The sequence below is a fragment of the Vanellus vanellus genome, assembly GCF_965231255.1.
Source record: "Vanellus vanellus genome assembly, chromosome: 4".
Lineage (NCBI taxonomy): Eukaryota > Metazoa > Chordata > Aves > Charadriiformes > Charadriidae > Vanellus > Vanellus vanellus.
The window spans coordinates 11560728-11576814 of record NC_138909.1 but is presented as its reverse complement, the minus strand read 5'-3'; the positions used below and the strand labels follow the sequence as shown (position 1 = coordinate 11576814).

The following is a 16087-nucleotide window of genomic DNA, read 5'->3' as shown; positions in this document are numbered from 1 at the left end:
TTGCTGTAGCCCCACCTCTCGATAGAGACACAGCGCGCTCTGCAGCGGTGCCTGTACCGGACAGCCTCAACACCCGTGGAGGCGGCCTTGAACGCCGTGGAGAAAGAGCTTGAGCAAAGAAGTCAGAAAAAAATGGTAACATCAAAATGAAATCCTACCATTTGCACAATAGGCTCGTCTAACTATTAGCATATAAAAGTAATTCTGCCTTAACTCACTTAATTTCATTCTCTCAAATGTCTAAAGCAAATTTACCCAGTGAATGCGCAAGAATATAAAGATAGAGCCTGGTGAATCCGCACAGTCCTACACATCAAAGTAAAATACCATTTACATAAATATGAGATGAAATAGGTCAGTCACGTGCATAATAACTTCCCCAGTATAGAATGGTAGCTATACAATATGTGTTGTACGGTATGTAAATTAGTTGCTGTTCCCATAGTTCATATTTAATTCACGTCATGTTATCTCTGGTCATTAAAGAATAATATTCATAAGCATCAATTAAATGGAAGGAAGTGTGTGGTTAATCTGCAACTTTTTAATTATGCATTTTGAGTTGGTCTCCAGGAACTGTATACTTAAAAAATACTGTGGAATAAAGCACGCGTCTCGGAGAGATACGCAATACTTCCACAAATTCTAACAGAATGCCTTCAGATTAGGAGGCAAGCAGCACAAATCACAGCAATGAGGTATGTTTGTAAACATGTAAAGCAATGTACGTAATAAATACATAGACCATTTATATGTATAATTTACTGTCAGGTGATTAAATATCAGTGCAAATATTTCTCAAAGTAACTTCTAAATATTTTAGCCTTTATTTACGTTTGGGTGTGTGCCCATGTAGGTATCTCTGTGTAAAACGTTGGGATTGATTCTTTATCACGCATTGGTCTACTCACATTTATTTTGCTGCTGTTATTTCTGATTTACTCCAAAATTACTGAGAGGGGATGATTCAGGTCCTTCATATCTCGGAACAGTAGTACATCTCAAAGACACTTCACATTTCAGAAATACCAGAGTGAACAGCTTCCAGAAATAGATGTAGTAACATGAAGTAAATAGTGACTGTATGTACTACCATTGTTTGGTACATTCTCAGCTGTGTTTCATAATATTCCTAGAAAATTTCTCAGTAACAGATTTTCACTTGTCGTCTGCGTGTTAAATTTGGACTCAGGCAGAACTATTGCAATCAAGTCGCTTGGGTTTCTTTTGTTACGTTAAATTCATTCACATTCCCAAATTCCAGAAAACCTGTTCCTGCAAATTGTCCAGATGCGTCAGAGACAGAGGTTACCTCTCCCGGTGATTATGGTGCGTTAACGCAAAGGATAGAAAGGGCAAAAATATCTGGATGGAAGATATTAACGTATGACCCTGACAAGGCAGAATGGGGGAGAAAGGGGGGCTTTATATTTATACAGAAAATTATGTTTGGATCTTAGTATATTACAAATCCAACTGCTGATTGCAGGAAATTTCATAATGGAAACTCACCTGCTTGATGGAGAATAGCTGTCCTTGTGCATGAGGGCATATGCCAACAAACTGGGAGTCCAGCCAAGATGACAGATCAGAAAAATGAGGTACCAGATTTGCAGCACTCATAAGGCATCATGGCAGAAAACCAGAACGGCAAAAAATTACGAGTTTAGTCTGCATAAATGATTTCATGAGATGTGATTTTTTTTTTTTTTTTTTTTTTTTTCCTCAGACAATCTATCTACTGACAGGTATTTATTTTTATGAAAATGTAGCTGGAATACTTTGAGCAAGTCTAATGTCTCATTTTTTATCTAATAATATTCCTATAAAATTATTTTTAATTCAGTCATCTGCTAAGCTTATTCCAACTTCTTAAAAAAAAAAAAAAAAGAGAAAGGTAACAGAATCAATCACATTTTGAGAAGGAATTAAAATTTGTTTTGTAGTCCAACCCAAACCTATAGGTGGAACTTGGATAACTCATCATGAAAATTTCTCTATAAAAACCACCAAGGGGAATATTCCTCTGCAGTCTTTTCTTCTCAACCATACCAACAGAGGTGACAGATTTAGGGATTTCTTTAGCTCAATGAGAACTCTAATTAATAATGGCTGTAAATATAGCAATTACAACACGAACAAATACAGTAGAAGTGTGTTTAATGCTTACTTTAATTGTTATTCTGTTTTGGTAATCATTTATCTTTCCCTAAATTTACAGCTTTGCACAGTTAATGAATGGCTTTCATCTAACTTCTGTAATTTTCCATTCTATATATTGTTAATTAATTTCAGCAAACACTGGATGAGAGAATATTACTATCGGCATCTCGGAAAAAAAATCCTACCCTGGGAAAAGTTGCTATGCATGGAAACTAAATATTGCAATCTCACTGGTTTTTATTTGGGTGAAATACTAAATGATATGAAATAATGTGAATCTGGAAAATGTCTTGAGAATATTCATTATTTTCAAGATTAATAAATGAATACACTTCTTAGATCACACGTTTAAATGCGAAAAAGATCATTGTAAATTTTTAGGGATAACGTGTTATATATATATACCCCAGAATGTTCCTAAAAATATTTGCTAGGCATTTAATTCTAGTAAAAAGGCATTGAGAATTACTTTGACTATTTTGCTTGTTTTCTTATGTATATATGTTTTCCTATGTGTATACACACACATATTTGTTTTCCTGTATATATATATATACACACACACACATAGGAAAACAAGCAAAATATGTATATATATTTATTTATATATATATATACAAACACACACTTCTGCATGCAGGTTTTTTGTATATGTTTTCAGGGTGAGACTTACTGAGTCCACACAGTTCTCTCTCTACAAAACTCCCTTCTGCTCTCCGCTGTTAAGTGAAGTGACTTGTCCGTCTGAGCTGGCTCATTCTCGTGCAGAAAAGAAAGGCAGAAAACTCAAAGAAAGGCAGAAAACTCAATTTCTTTGCAGTTGGCTACTCTTGCAAGCGATTAATATTGCGTACTGTTGACATCCTAACACGCAAAAACAAGTATGTGGCAGAAGCGATGGTCCTTACCAATAATCAAAGGTTAAAAGCAGTTTGAATGAAAACCAGAAGAACAAGCCTGTGAACCACTGCCGTGTTTGCACGACTTCCATATTACAGTAGAAAAAAAAAAAAAAAATTACCCCTTTTTTTTTTTTTCCATCTAGTCACTGTATTGGTTTATTTTAGGGGAAATATGGGAATTATTGTACGTTTAAAACTATCTGTAGTATTTAAACTTTTTTTTTCAGTTATGAGCCACTCCTGATATGTATATGTTCATAGTGTTCCCCCCACACACAACACACCCTGGAAGTCCGGAGAAGAACGAGGAAACCTATACATTTCAATCGAAACAGCACTTCGGTGGTGCCTCAGAGGAGCTCTTGCCCATAAAACCCAGAAGAGTTTTTCCTGCATATTTTTACCCTTCTCCTTGGAGATGCATTTAAATAAATCTTTATTACGGTAGCAGTGTTCTGGTCATGGCCTGCCGTTGTTCGGGTTGCATGACAGCTTCCCATAGTTGCTCTTTAGCCTCGGAAACCTTCACCATTCAGACCGAAAATCCACTGCTTGTTCTCTACCTGGGACTGAATTTGAATGGCAAGTTTGGGCAAAACCAGTTGTGCCATTTGCCCGTGAGAGGAGGGTGAATAAACACACGGCTCTTTTCATTGCAAAATTATCGCATTTGACCTTTTCTGGGTTTTATTTTGGTGTCTGTCTGTTGTTTGCACCTGAAACGCAACGTTTTCCAAGTGATTGTCTTCTGCCAGCTGCTAACGTGCGGACGCTGAATTGTATTCCTGAGGGTCGCTGCGCTGTTTTCTGCACTTCACGGGCTTTTTATAGTGCAAACTCGTATATATTTAGCTGTGAGGAAAAGAACTGGCGGGGCATGGTGTTGTCGGAACAGCAATGAAGCAAAACTTGGGATACTTGGATTTAGTTTCTAACCAGGCGGTGCGTGTCTTGCATGGTGCAGCTGCTTAGGGGCAGATCTTTCAGAAGCACCTGAAGGCTTTCCAAGCGCAACTCGCTTGCTTTTAGGAAAACAAAAGGCACATTTTCCTGCTCTCAGCGTACTTCCAAGGTATTTTTGGTACCTCCCGAGGAAGATGGGCATGTAATAGATGTTCATAAATTCCATTGAAATTATTTTGTAAGAAAATTGAGATGATAACGCGCTCTTTCTGTCCTCTGTCTTGTTCCTTTGTGAAAGAAGCTGTCTTTTCTTGTCTTTGCTTAGTACAATGAAGCCGGGAGCTGAGATCCGCTGAATAGCGATGACGATGCTATGGAAAAATTTATACTTCCTAATGCTGTCCGTTTTACAGTCTGGAGGAACTGGGTCACAAATGGTAAGTTGCTGGAGGGCACCAAATGTCACGAGAGGAATAGATGGTTAAGTATTTCCACAGACCACTGAAACTCGGCGATGAAATAAATATAAGGGACTGCATTCATTATGGAGGTGTTTGAAAGCATGGGTTTAAAGCTCCTGTTAGGAAAACATTTGAAAACATGCTTAAGTCACATTTAAAATTAAATATTAATTAAAGGGTGCTTTTTCCATAAAATGCTTAATCTCCAAAAGTGGAACTTTCAGTAATTTATGGGTATCTGAAAGCACTTTCGTATATGTGAAATGTTACGCAATTTTAACTTCAATAGTCATTGCCAGATCCATTTCTGCATGTATGCTCACATGCAAAAATACTTAAAAATACACATTGCTGAGAAAATAGTGTTATAGATGCAAAATAAAATCTAAATCAGATTGTTCTAAGTTATTTACATTCTGTAAAAAAAGTATCAGGATAGAAAGTTATGTTCCTAGTATTAAACAATAAAATAGATGATTAATTATTGATTATTTTTTTTTTCTTCTTCAGTCCAGGAATGTAAAGTGAATTCTGATTAGTCCTGATTTTGCCTCGTAATTAATGGAAATGCTACTCTTAGGTCTGCAGATATCAGATCTTGCCGTTCTATATCATTGTCTTTTGAAATCTGTTTCTATTTTTACACACACATTATTACAGACATTATTGAGGGATTTCCAAAGACGTTTTCAAGCATATAGGTGGGCAACAGTATCTAAGCGTTAACCATCATCAGGCTTTGAATTATTTCAGTGATTGAAACACCTCTGGCGCCTTCGGATCATATGTCGGTGAACTGACATTCAGATAATAGTTGGGAAGGAAATAATACTTTTAGATGCTAAGAGGTATTTATTGAAAGTCACAATGAGATATAAAAAATTTCCTCCATTTATCTTGCAACGTGTACCCCAAACAGTTAATAACGTTATGATGATTAAAATAACTAGAGAAATGTATGTATGCAGGCGACGTAATTTTCTCATCCAATTTAAGCAGCCAGGTGCGATGTTGCGCATGCTGTTATTTTCAATTTTGCTTAAGGACTTGCTGTAAATAGCCTTAGTCTTTTATGTTTAAGAAAACAGTGCATTAGTATGTAGAATTCTCTTATTTAAAACCTGTGACACGCTGCTTTTCCTTCTGGTTCGAGCAATGCAGAGGAACAAAAGGATACTGTCGGTAGAAATCATTACTGCCACAGTATTATATGCGGCGGGTACTGCAAAATGGCACTCCGGGAAGCATCGCTGGTCCTGCATTTCTTCATGCATCCAATGAATACATAAAGGGGCTCGAAGGCATTTTTTATTCCGCAGGAGACGGGTCTGGAGAGAAGGGACTGGGGTCCTGCTCCTGCGAAGCTTGGGTTCTTCATAGGCATCTATGAAGACGGTCACGTCACGACAGACCAGGCTGTTTGAACTATCTTTTTCTAACAGCTTTTGCGGGCGTATATTGCGCCGGTATCTAGACTGACTTCTTCAGTCAGCTGGTCTTTTAATAAATCACATCTTGGTTCAGGGAGATCACTGTAAGTCCTATTTAATCACAGGTGAGAGAAAGCACATTTTTGGTAGGTCTGTGATGGGGGCAGGAGCCCCCTCCCCAAGTGGATTTAATGGAGAGGACTTGGATGGCTATCATGTTTGTCCCAAGTCAATTCAGTGGGAAAATCACAATCTTTGTGAAGTGACTTTCTTGTATTTCCCAACCTCGGTGAATTCCCTACACGTCTCTCTAACACCTGCCTCTCCCCCAAAAAGCTGCTTACTTACAGATAAATTTTCAAGCTCTCTTCAGTCCTCCACATGACTCACATCCAGCCCCATCTCTCCTCCTGAACAGAATAGGAGACTGTATAAAAGCAGTTTCTGGGATGTGCAAGGATCCTTCTTGCTGTCATTTATCTCTGCAAACACCCTGAATTATAATACGGAAGCAAATAAGATTCAAAAAAATGTTTTAAAGTATGTATTTCTTTTGCTATATTACATTTGCACATGCTGAAATTATACAACCTTTAGAATAGTCCCAAATGAAGTGTACAAAGCAGAATTAGTATAAAACGGGAACTTTTCAAAGATGATTTCCATCATTGGATATAACCAGACCTATTAATTTTCTCCTGCAAATGGCTCCCAAGTTGGCCAAAAATACAAAGGAAACGTAATTAGTGACTGCTTTCAGTTTTGGTTGTTTCCGAGGAAGTTTTGCACCTTTGATTCATTCTTTATAGTAATGGGATATCTCCTCACTGTGCCATTATAAGCTATGATACAGATCCAGCTGAGTCCTCGGAACTGAGTGTAAATTTAGTATTAAAGTTTCTTGGGAGCGTAGAACTTAATGAATAGGAAATTTATAAACGATTGTATTCTACCGAAGCAATATGCTTGTAAGCTCTTTGTTCTGAATACCATCCCTCGTGCACAGCCTCAAAAAATCCTTTGGGGGTGATGAGTAATGCACCAGAGTGAACAAAGGCTGGATTTGGAGAGAAGTCAGGATGTTTCTGATCACTTTGGAAAGAGACAATGTCATTATACTAAGTGAACACCAAAGTAATCTATGGGGTGGAAATCACAAGATAAAGCTGCGGGCTTTATTTTTAATCCTTCATCCACATGCTCTAGACCCTTTAGGAAGACCGCGCTAGTTTTACAGAATGTTGTATTTAAAATAAATATATTAACAGAAGATATTAAAAATCACTGTGGCTTTAGGTAATGTTTTTTAATGTTCAGCTCTGTTTGACACATCTGTCTGGAGCCATGGGAAAATTGCAAATTAAAAAGATCCACAAGATATGCACACCCCAGTGTCTGGGAGAGACTAGTCATTTGGGTAGGCCTTTTTTTTTTTTTGCATGCTCTGACCCAAATAGCTTATTTTTTCCCCTTTGATTTAGAACACGGGAGAAGTTATTTGCTATTTGCAGATCAGGTTATTTGGGTCAAAGCACTGGAGTAGGCCTGAAGTATCTGAACAGACGGGGTTTTTCTTTTTTCCTTTTTTCCTTCTTTTTCCCTTTTTCCTTTTTTCCTTCTTTTTCCTTTTTTCCTTCTTTTTCCTTTTTTCCTTCTTTTTCCTTTTTTCCTTCTTTTTCCTTTTTCCTTCTTTTTCCTTTTTTCCTTCTTTTTCCTTTTTTCCTTCTTTTTCCTTTTTTCCTTCTTTTTCCTTTTTTCCTTCTTTTTCCTTTTTTCCTTCTTTTTCCTTTTTTCCTTCTTTTTCCTTTTTTCCTTCTTTTTCCTTTTTTCCTTCTTTTTCCTTTTTTCCTTCTTTTTCCTTTTTTCCTTCTTTTTCCTTTTTTCCTTCTTTTTCCTTTTTTCCTTCTTTCCTTTTTCTTTCTTTTTTCCTTCTTTTTCCTTTTTTCCTTCTTTTTCCTTTTTTCCTTCTTTTTCCTTTTTTCCTTCTTTTTCCTTTTTTCCTTCTTTTTCCTTTTTTCCTTCTTTTTCCCTTTTTCCTTCTTTTTCCCTTTTTCCCTTTTCCCCTTTTCCCCTTTTCCCTTTTCCCCTTTTCCCCTTTTCCCCTTTCCCTTTTCCCCTTTTCCCCTTTTCCCCTTTTCCCCTTTTCCCCTTTTCCCCTTTTCCCCTTTTCCCCTTTTCCCCTTTTCCCCTTTTCCCCTTTTCCCCTTTTCCCCTTTTCCCCTTTCCCCTTTTCCCCTTTTTCCCTTTTTCCCTTTCTTCTCTCCTCTTCTCTCCTCTTCTCTCCTCTTCTCTCCTCTTCTCTCCCCTCTCCCTCTCCCTTTTTTTTGCATCAACTCTGTTCTACTTCACTGCTGCTCCACATTACAGCGTCAGTGACCGGCGCCAGCTCCCTGATCCCAGCGCAGCAAAACTCCATCTGGGTCGGAGTGCAGGTGGGATGAGTACGCCTGCGGGTACGCGGTGCCTGAGTGTGGCGGGCACTTCTCATTTCAAAGAGAATTAAGCATTAGTTGGCAAAGAACGCGGGCGGCACGCAACGCACACCATCTTTCATAAGCCACTCGGTGCAGCATTTCTTAAGTGAAAACATAATTCAAAAATTATCTTGGATGAGAACTCTGCCATTAGGCAATGACAAGTAAAGGGTAATGATCAAAAAGTATTGTACTAGCAGAGAGCTGCAGGAGTCATCGCTTAGTCCAGTCGTCCTTAACATCTGTGGAAGAGCAGGAGCAGCATATTATGATTTTGGAGTGGATAGTTTGCTGGAAAATGTTGAAAATGCCCATACAGATAAAGAGAAAGGACTGAAGTGGATCTGGGAAGAGAAGAGATAAAAACTGCTGCTTAGAAAATTATCTGCACCAAGGATAATGTGGAGAAAACTGATAATGGTATAGACTTCAGAAGAGCAAAACAGAATAGATTATTAGATGGTCCTCTGTATGTCAGTGTGATAGACAAAAATCAGTTTGGGTTTATATATGCAGAATTAATGAACCGGGAAAGAAAGAAATGACAGAGAATACAACACGCATACACCCTCCAAGTCTACTTTGCCTGATGAGTCTGGTAACTTTTCTTGTAACTTAACAGGGAGTCACAGAGAGGACATTTGTCAGGAGAAGACTTCTGCTTTGGAGTTGGTCCTCTAAGTAAGTGTGCAAACTTTAACTCTGACAAAACATTATGGTTCGTGCCCCAGCAAGGAGTGTCCTGTAGTTCTCTGTCTCTGAACACTTTCCTTTCCTTTACAGTCTTCATTATTATCCCACAGTTGGCACCCAGATAGGAACCTTCGCTATTCAGTGGGGGAACTGAATGCAGGAATGCTCGGCAAGTGCTGTTTATCTGTGATTTAAATATATGAAGAATGGGTGCGAAGTGCTGCTCGGCTGCATCTCTGCTAGGTTTTGGGTTTCTGGATTTAAGGTGAAGTCAGTACCCTTGTCTATCCACTTCTTAATGAGATTAGATGTAATCACACGCCAGTTGTGCATGAATTTTACAGATCTCCGTAGCAGCTGAAGCCTGCAGGATGTACAGGCTGGTTTAGCTTTGCTTTTGAAGGGGGAGGAGGGGAAGGAAGGGGAAAAAAAAAATCTTTGTAATAAGTTGTAACTCTTCCATCAAAGTAAACTGAGGCCTTTTATCATCTCCTCTTATGTACTCCGGTTCCTTACTAGTCCAATTTGTCCCAATGTGAATGTTTCTCTCCTCACTTCCCTGCGTTGGGGTAGTAGCAGCAAAGTGAGTGACTGCTCAACGAGCCTTTACCCAACAGAACTCAAAATGCTCCGTTGTAGTCCCATCGCCTTTTTTTTAGATCTTCTAACACCTGAAATAGGGCCAAGGTTTCTTGTTAGCTTGCCTGCAGTGTACCATGTTTAATAAGGAAAACATTGCTTCCAGTTGCGGTGTTTTGGCATCAGGCACGGAACATCGCTCGGGTAGGAGCCGCATCTAAAATTAATACCCTTAGAGAACGCCGCCAAAGGCTCCTTAGGTGCACTTAAACTAGGGAGGTCAATTCCTGAACGGCGTGCAGGCTTCTGCTTAACAGTCAAAAATGTCATGGATTTAGAGAAAAGATAATTTTTTCTGAGAAGCTAAAGAAAAGTTTTACTTGCATGAAAGCCTAACGGGGACATTTGGCATTCACTTTTCAGAAGATTTAGAAGTTTAAAAACATTCACACTATTCAGTTTTATAATTAAGCAAACCGTGAGCATTTCAACGACAATTTTGCCATGTGAAATTGTTAATTTTGCTCTGTTGTGAAAATGTAGGGTGCTAAGATCAAAGACAAATATGCTGAAATGAATGAAAAAAAACCAACCACGTTGCTATCCATAGATTAAAAAATCGTAGAAGAAAAAGCCCCCCCAAATTAAATGGTTTTCTCACAGATCCTTGCATTGTTGAGTGACCATCCGAAATGAATCCTTACTATATATAAGAGTTTGTCGTGTGATTCAGTAAATGATAAAATTACCTTCAATGGTATTTTTTTACAGGCAGCTGTTTCACATGTATTTCCATTAGAAAGAACAAAGTGTTCAGGATTAAGATGAGAGTGCTCTTTAGTGGCCTCAATAGCTGGCTCATTCAACTCTTCAAACTGTCAATATGCCAGATATTTCTATGTAGTGTTCCCATTAAACATTTTAATCAAGAAAAACTACTGTAATAGCACCAAATTGGGCATATAATTAAAACAGCAAAATTTCATATTTTCTCTTTCATGTAAATGTACTAATTCTCTAATAAATTTCATAAAGTTGACTCATAATTCTGCTTTGGCGTTCTGACAAAAGAACAGAATTCTTTGCAAGTGTTTGCTTAATTTCCATTTTTCAAACCTAATTTCAATTTTTATTGCTTCATTTTGAATATACTGATTAAAGTAATATTAAGTCTTGCGAAGCTTTGCCAAAGAAAATGAAAGAATGAAATTATGTATATTTAATTAGCTACAGTTCTTATTTAGGAACAACTTATTCTTTCTCTTTTAAGGCTGATTTTTTATCAAGTAAACTCTAAATCACTCATAACTCATTAGTCAGCCCTGTGAGAAATATGGGGGGAGAGAGGAGTGAAACAACACTTTCATATTTAAAACCTGTTCATTTAAACAAGTCGATATATATCCTTTAAAGAAAAGTCAGAATGCTGTTTTATAAAATAGAAGGCTTCCATCCTTGGCAAATCTCTGCAAGATCTATATTTTGATCTTGTACCACTCCAGTGTTGGCTTCAACATTGCTACTTCCAGGTAACATGTTTCTGGAGAAGCAAAGAATAAAACATGACAACATATGAAAAAAAAGTTTATAAAAAAAAAAAAAATAAGTAGAGCTTAACTCCTGAAATTCCTGAGCATTTCTTTCAGTTTAAAATATATTTTTAGGTATGGTTTCTATTAAAACAAGCAGGTATTAGTGCTGTTTGTTGGGGAGAGGGCTGTGTTTCCATGTTTTCTGGCTTTAAGTAGCCTTCAAAAAGCCTAAGCACATAAGTAGTTTCCTTCCTTCTTTAAACGCGGTTTTGTTTCTATGGTCAAATGTTTTGTTGAATTGGGGTTGTGTTCAGCATCTTCACAAAGAAGTCTTAAACGATCAAGCCACATTAAACAATGTCATGTGTCACCTTACAGCCTTAGCAGTGAGAAGTTAATCAAACATAAGTGTGGCAAAATTAATTTTCAGTTGAAAACTGAAATTAATTTCTATCAGAAAGAAGAAGATTTAGAACTTACAATTTAGAGTTATACATATACAGAACAAAGGTCATGAATTTAATATACCCTTGTTTATAGAAACTAATTAAGATTGAAAATTGTAGTCTCTCAAAGTTGAAATCGTAAGGTCCCCTCTTTGATACCTTTCTGTTCACTCTGTAGAGAAGAATACAAAATTTAAACTGTATCTGGGAAACTTGTTCCAGTGGAGCACTCAAGAGAAGTCAATACTTTCCCACTCACAAGCAACCCTTATAAAAGAAAAAAAATCCGGGGTAAAAGCAAAACACACTTATAAAACCACTTGGCAAAAGTGAATAATCTACCAAAGCTGAGAATGAGAATACTTTGAAACCACTTCTGCTACAATTGTAAAGTAGCGGATGAAGTAGTTAGTCATTCCCTTCTTCTCCTGGATAAGCTCTTACAGTTTTTTGCCCAGCTCCCCCCAAAATCCAGTTGTTGGGTAGTCAGTCACTTAAACTCTAGCCACACAACCACTAAATAGTGTATTTTCTGCCATACAGATAAATCCCCCAAATCATGAGTAATAGTTAAAGGGAGCTCAGAAGAATCCAACCGCTAGAAACACTAACCTCTCATCCTTGAAGTTATGTGTGGTTTCCTCTTGCCACAGGCTCTTTTGCATTTTTTGGCATTTTATCCAAAAACTACCCCCTAAATAAGGGATTCTCTTTTCTTTCCTCCTCTTCTTTTCTCTCGCTCTCCCTCTTTTAAGGCTCCTTCATTTCACTGTGGGAGGCTGCAGTCAAGGTGACACACATGTCAATCAACTTGGACATCATGTTCAACTATTCCAATACAAAGAGTAGCATCATATTCATCCTAATATCAGACTCTAACAACTTAACATTGCAAATATATCTACAAAACCGGTCTGTAATACACAAGCAGGTTAGGCATGGCCCATGCCGGCAGTTTCTTGTTGCCAAAACATACCAGCAAAAAGATATTTCTAGAGTAGGATGGATCCCATGCACCTGGGGAACTCTCAGTTGCTCCTTTGGTGTCAAAAAAATATTCCTATCGTTTAAGATTTTGCCACAGACTTTTTACTTACAGCAAAGAAAGTTGCGTACTATACGTGTAGTGCTCTACAGCTTCCCTGGTCATCCATGAATTGTTGAGCTCTTTTAGTTTCAAAGCATAACGGTAACCACAGGGGCAAGGGAGGATAGCTTCTGGGTACAAATGGCTACAATGCTATAAATTTCTGTGGTTTTCCCAGACAATTAGATTTTGAAGTACCACTGAGAGAATAGTCTGTTTTCTGTATTCTACTGTTGGAAACGTTTCTCATGGTATATGCCATATAAAGCATATTTGGTTTTCTTTGGTACATGTTTAATAAGTGTCTCAACCCACTAATTAGAACAACTAACCCAGAGGTCCATTATAAACTGCTAAAAGGACAGATATGCTATCCGTGGGAAAGAAACATGACTGCCTTTATTTATTATTAATCATTACTATAGTTAGCCAATTAACAAACCACTTTATCCTTTCAGGCTTATAAGGATAGGCATATTTCTACGTTAATTGTTATCACAAAGTTATTAATGCTGTAGAATAAAAGAATGAAACATTTTCTGTTACTTTGCTCTAAGCAAACAACAGCCCTTAAGGTTCGGAACCTGCAGCCCCCTAAGTAATTTATTTAAATAGTAAAATAATTCATTTCCTAAATAATATAGCCATCCTTACACTGCATGCCCATTTTTCTAGGTGAATGGGTAAATATGCTGCACTTAGGCAGAAGCGCCTCAGCCTTCACAGCGAGGATTATCGCTTTTCCCGCTTGTATGTCTCAATATGTTATTCAATCTCAGAGTACGTTGAGTAGACTGGCTTTGATACAAAGCCAGCGGTGGCACTGCTCTACGGTTATTCCACCGACTTGCCGGAGTGCCGCTGTCAATTCTCAGTTTTGCGTGAAGAGATTCGGCAAAACATTTCGTGCACGTCTCTAAAATAACTACTGTAACTGGCTGGGGAAGTAGGATGTGTCCTATTTTGTTCGCTTTGTGTAGAGGAGTTCACTCTCTTGAGACCAAATATTTTAGTTCTTGTTTCTCTGATTACCATGTCGAGGTTTTCAGTGGAGCAAGAACTGGATTCGTGGCTCTTTGTCTTAAGGGGGGTACCCATAGCCCTTGGCTAAGGAATTGCTCTCAAGTTTAGTCTTTTTATGGTGTGCTGAATATTTAATTAGTTATTGCAAAGTGGAACAGCTTTCAGGCTGAAATGGGAGGGGGAAAATATTTTCCTCCCTCATTAATATCTTATGGGATATTCTCCTGGAAGGTAAGAATTCAGATCTTCTCAAGTAGAGAAGAGAGTGAGCCCAGGTCTCTTACACTCAAGCTCAGGGCATAGGCTTGGAATTAAATTAACTGGAAAGCTGCCTAGTTCTAAATGGGTCAGCCTGTGTGTGCGTAAAAATAGTCCAGGGAAGTTAAGTCACCTTGCTTTTGCTGCAATAGGCAGTTGCCCTGTGGATCCTAACGAGGGAGAGGGGTCTGCCTCTGATGGGATCCGCATTTGAGGCCCAGTATTCCACCATCACAATTTCTGATTGTTCCCTCAAGCATGTGCACTGAATTTTTGTGAATCCTACTGTAATCCTACCGTTAAGAGATTTAATTCTTCTCCTGCGATGTGTAAGAAACCTCCAAGGCAAAGCAAGGATGTAGACTTGACTAGGTAGCTACGCACCAGCAAGCTGTTGTTTTTGTCTAAGTTTTAAGCGTGCGTGAACCCTTACTGGGGCAAACACCGACAGATATCATGGTCCTCAGGTGAACCAAAGGGAGTTCCCTAGATGCCTGCCTTTCTCAGTAGTGTCCTGTCCTGATAGACATTGTCATAAAGGGAAGTTTAGGGAGTGAGTGAATTCTCTTAAAACGTATACTTGACTGGACGGAAGCACTGTGAGAAACCAAAGCTTGGTATCAGGTTTAGCTTCAATACTATCTTCTTTTAATGCAATTTAAAAAATGTGATCTGTGTCTGAAATGCTTACCCATCCAAGATTCATGAAAAATAGAAATCACAAAGTGTTTCTCAATAACTTTCCACTTTCTTCTAACCTAGCTATTACCTTCTACTTCTGAAAATCATCAGACCTTGATAGATAGCTTGGGTGTTCCATCGCTTTTCTTTGTTAAATATTTGAACACTCGGCAGGTTTCTTCTTTTCATGTTCATGTATCAAGTGAAAGATAAAATGGAGATAATGACAATTTTTTTGTTAAATGAAAATTGTCTCAGTTTGAGGTTAATTCTCCCATTGTGACTATGTTCCTCCTAAACATACTTTTATCATTCAGTCAGCAAATACATTTTGAGATACCATTTACAATAAGACCTCTGACTGGAAGATTTATCTGAAAAAACATTCCAGCAGCTCCAAATTATGGTAGTCGTTAATGATGTAAATAAACAAATATTTTTGTAAATTGATGCTGAATGTTTTCTTTATGATAACTGAGAATTCCCTGACACTCACTAAAACCACTTTTCCTTGTGAATACCCTGTACAATTTGTGGGTTTTGTTGTTTTCCAAATTCATTTAAACAATGACACAAAGCTTTTGTTGTCAAAGTTATTTGCATTTTAAAGGGCATCTATACTATGTTTCTGCTACAAAGACGTCGTAAAAAATATGTGAGGGAGAAAGGAAAATGGAAGGGAGGAGGTTGATTTCACTTTGGTATGTTCACTTCTTACATTTACTTGATAAACCCTGCCAAATTTGATTTTAGAGTGTGCACGTACAGCATATATCAAAAGTGCTCGTAAATTTTGAGAAAGGAAAATCAAGACAATAATTCAATGTGAAAAGCTCATTCTTAACTGATAGATTAGTTGAGGTTTCATGGCAACATAGAAGGTGCTCTTACTAATCATGGGGAAAAGCTCATGTTAACAGAAAAATTTGTTGCCTTCATAACATACTTTCTACCCAAAAGGTCAGAAATACCTGAAGCCGTGTATTAATGCTACACTCCTAGAAGAAAGGCTACAAAAGCAACATCCAAAAAAATGGAATCGAGCTTGGGAAGCCATCTACTCGACTCTCCTGCCAAAAAGTAGGATCAGCCATACCTGTCTGTGGGTGCACAGATGTTTGTCTCATCTGTTCTTCAAAACCACTCATGACCGAAAGAAATTCCACAGCCTCCTTGAGCAATTCACCTCAGACCTTAACCCTTTGAACTGTAGGAAAATTTTGTCTATCCTAATACCTAACACCGCGTAGGTAGCTGTTAACACCAGTTTTATCCATCCAAAAGTTTAAATCTTAAAAAACGTCCTTAAAATTTATGTTAAATAGATTTTGTTATTCTCTTCCTTTTGTTAGAAGAAGAAATGTTCAAAGAGATTAACTGATACAACCGAGGTCACCACTGCAAGTCCATGAAGAAAAACCTGGGTTGAGTGACGCGTTTCAAGGTAGTTTAAGG

The 16087-nt window shown here is 37.9% G+C and overlaps 1 long non-coding RNA gene across 1 annotated transcript; it reads left to right on the top strand.

Annotated features, from left to right (window-relative positions):
* The first annotated feature begins 4380 nt into the window (after window positions 1–4380).
* LOC309671614 lies at window positions 4381–16083 on the top strand. The gene is made up of 3 exons (XR_014269165.1): window positions 4381–4405; window positions 8956–9014; window positions 15985–16083. It is a non-coding gene; the product is annotated as an uncharacterized lncRNA (long non-coding RNA).
* Window positions 16084–16087: the final 4 nt, after the last annotated feature.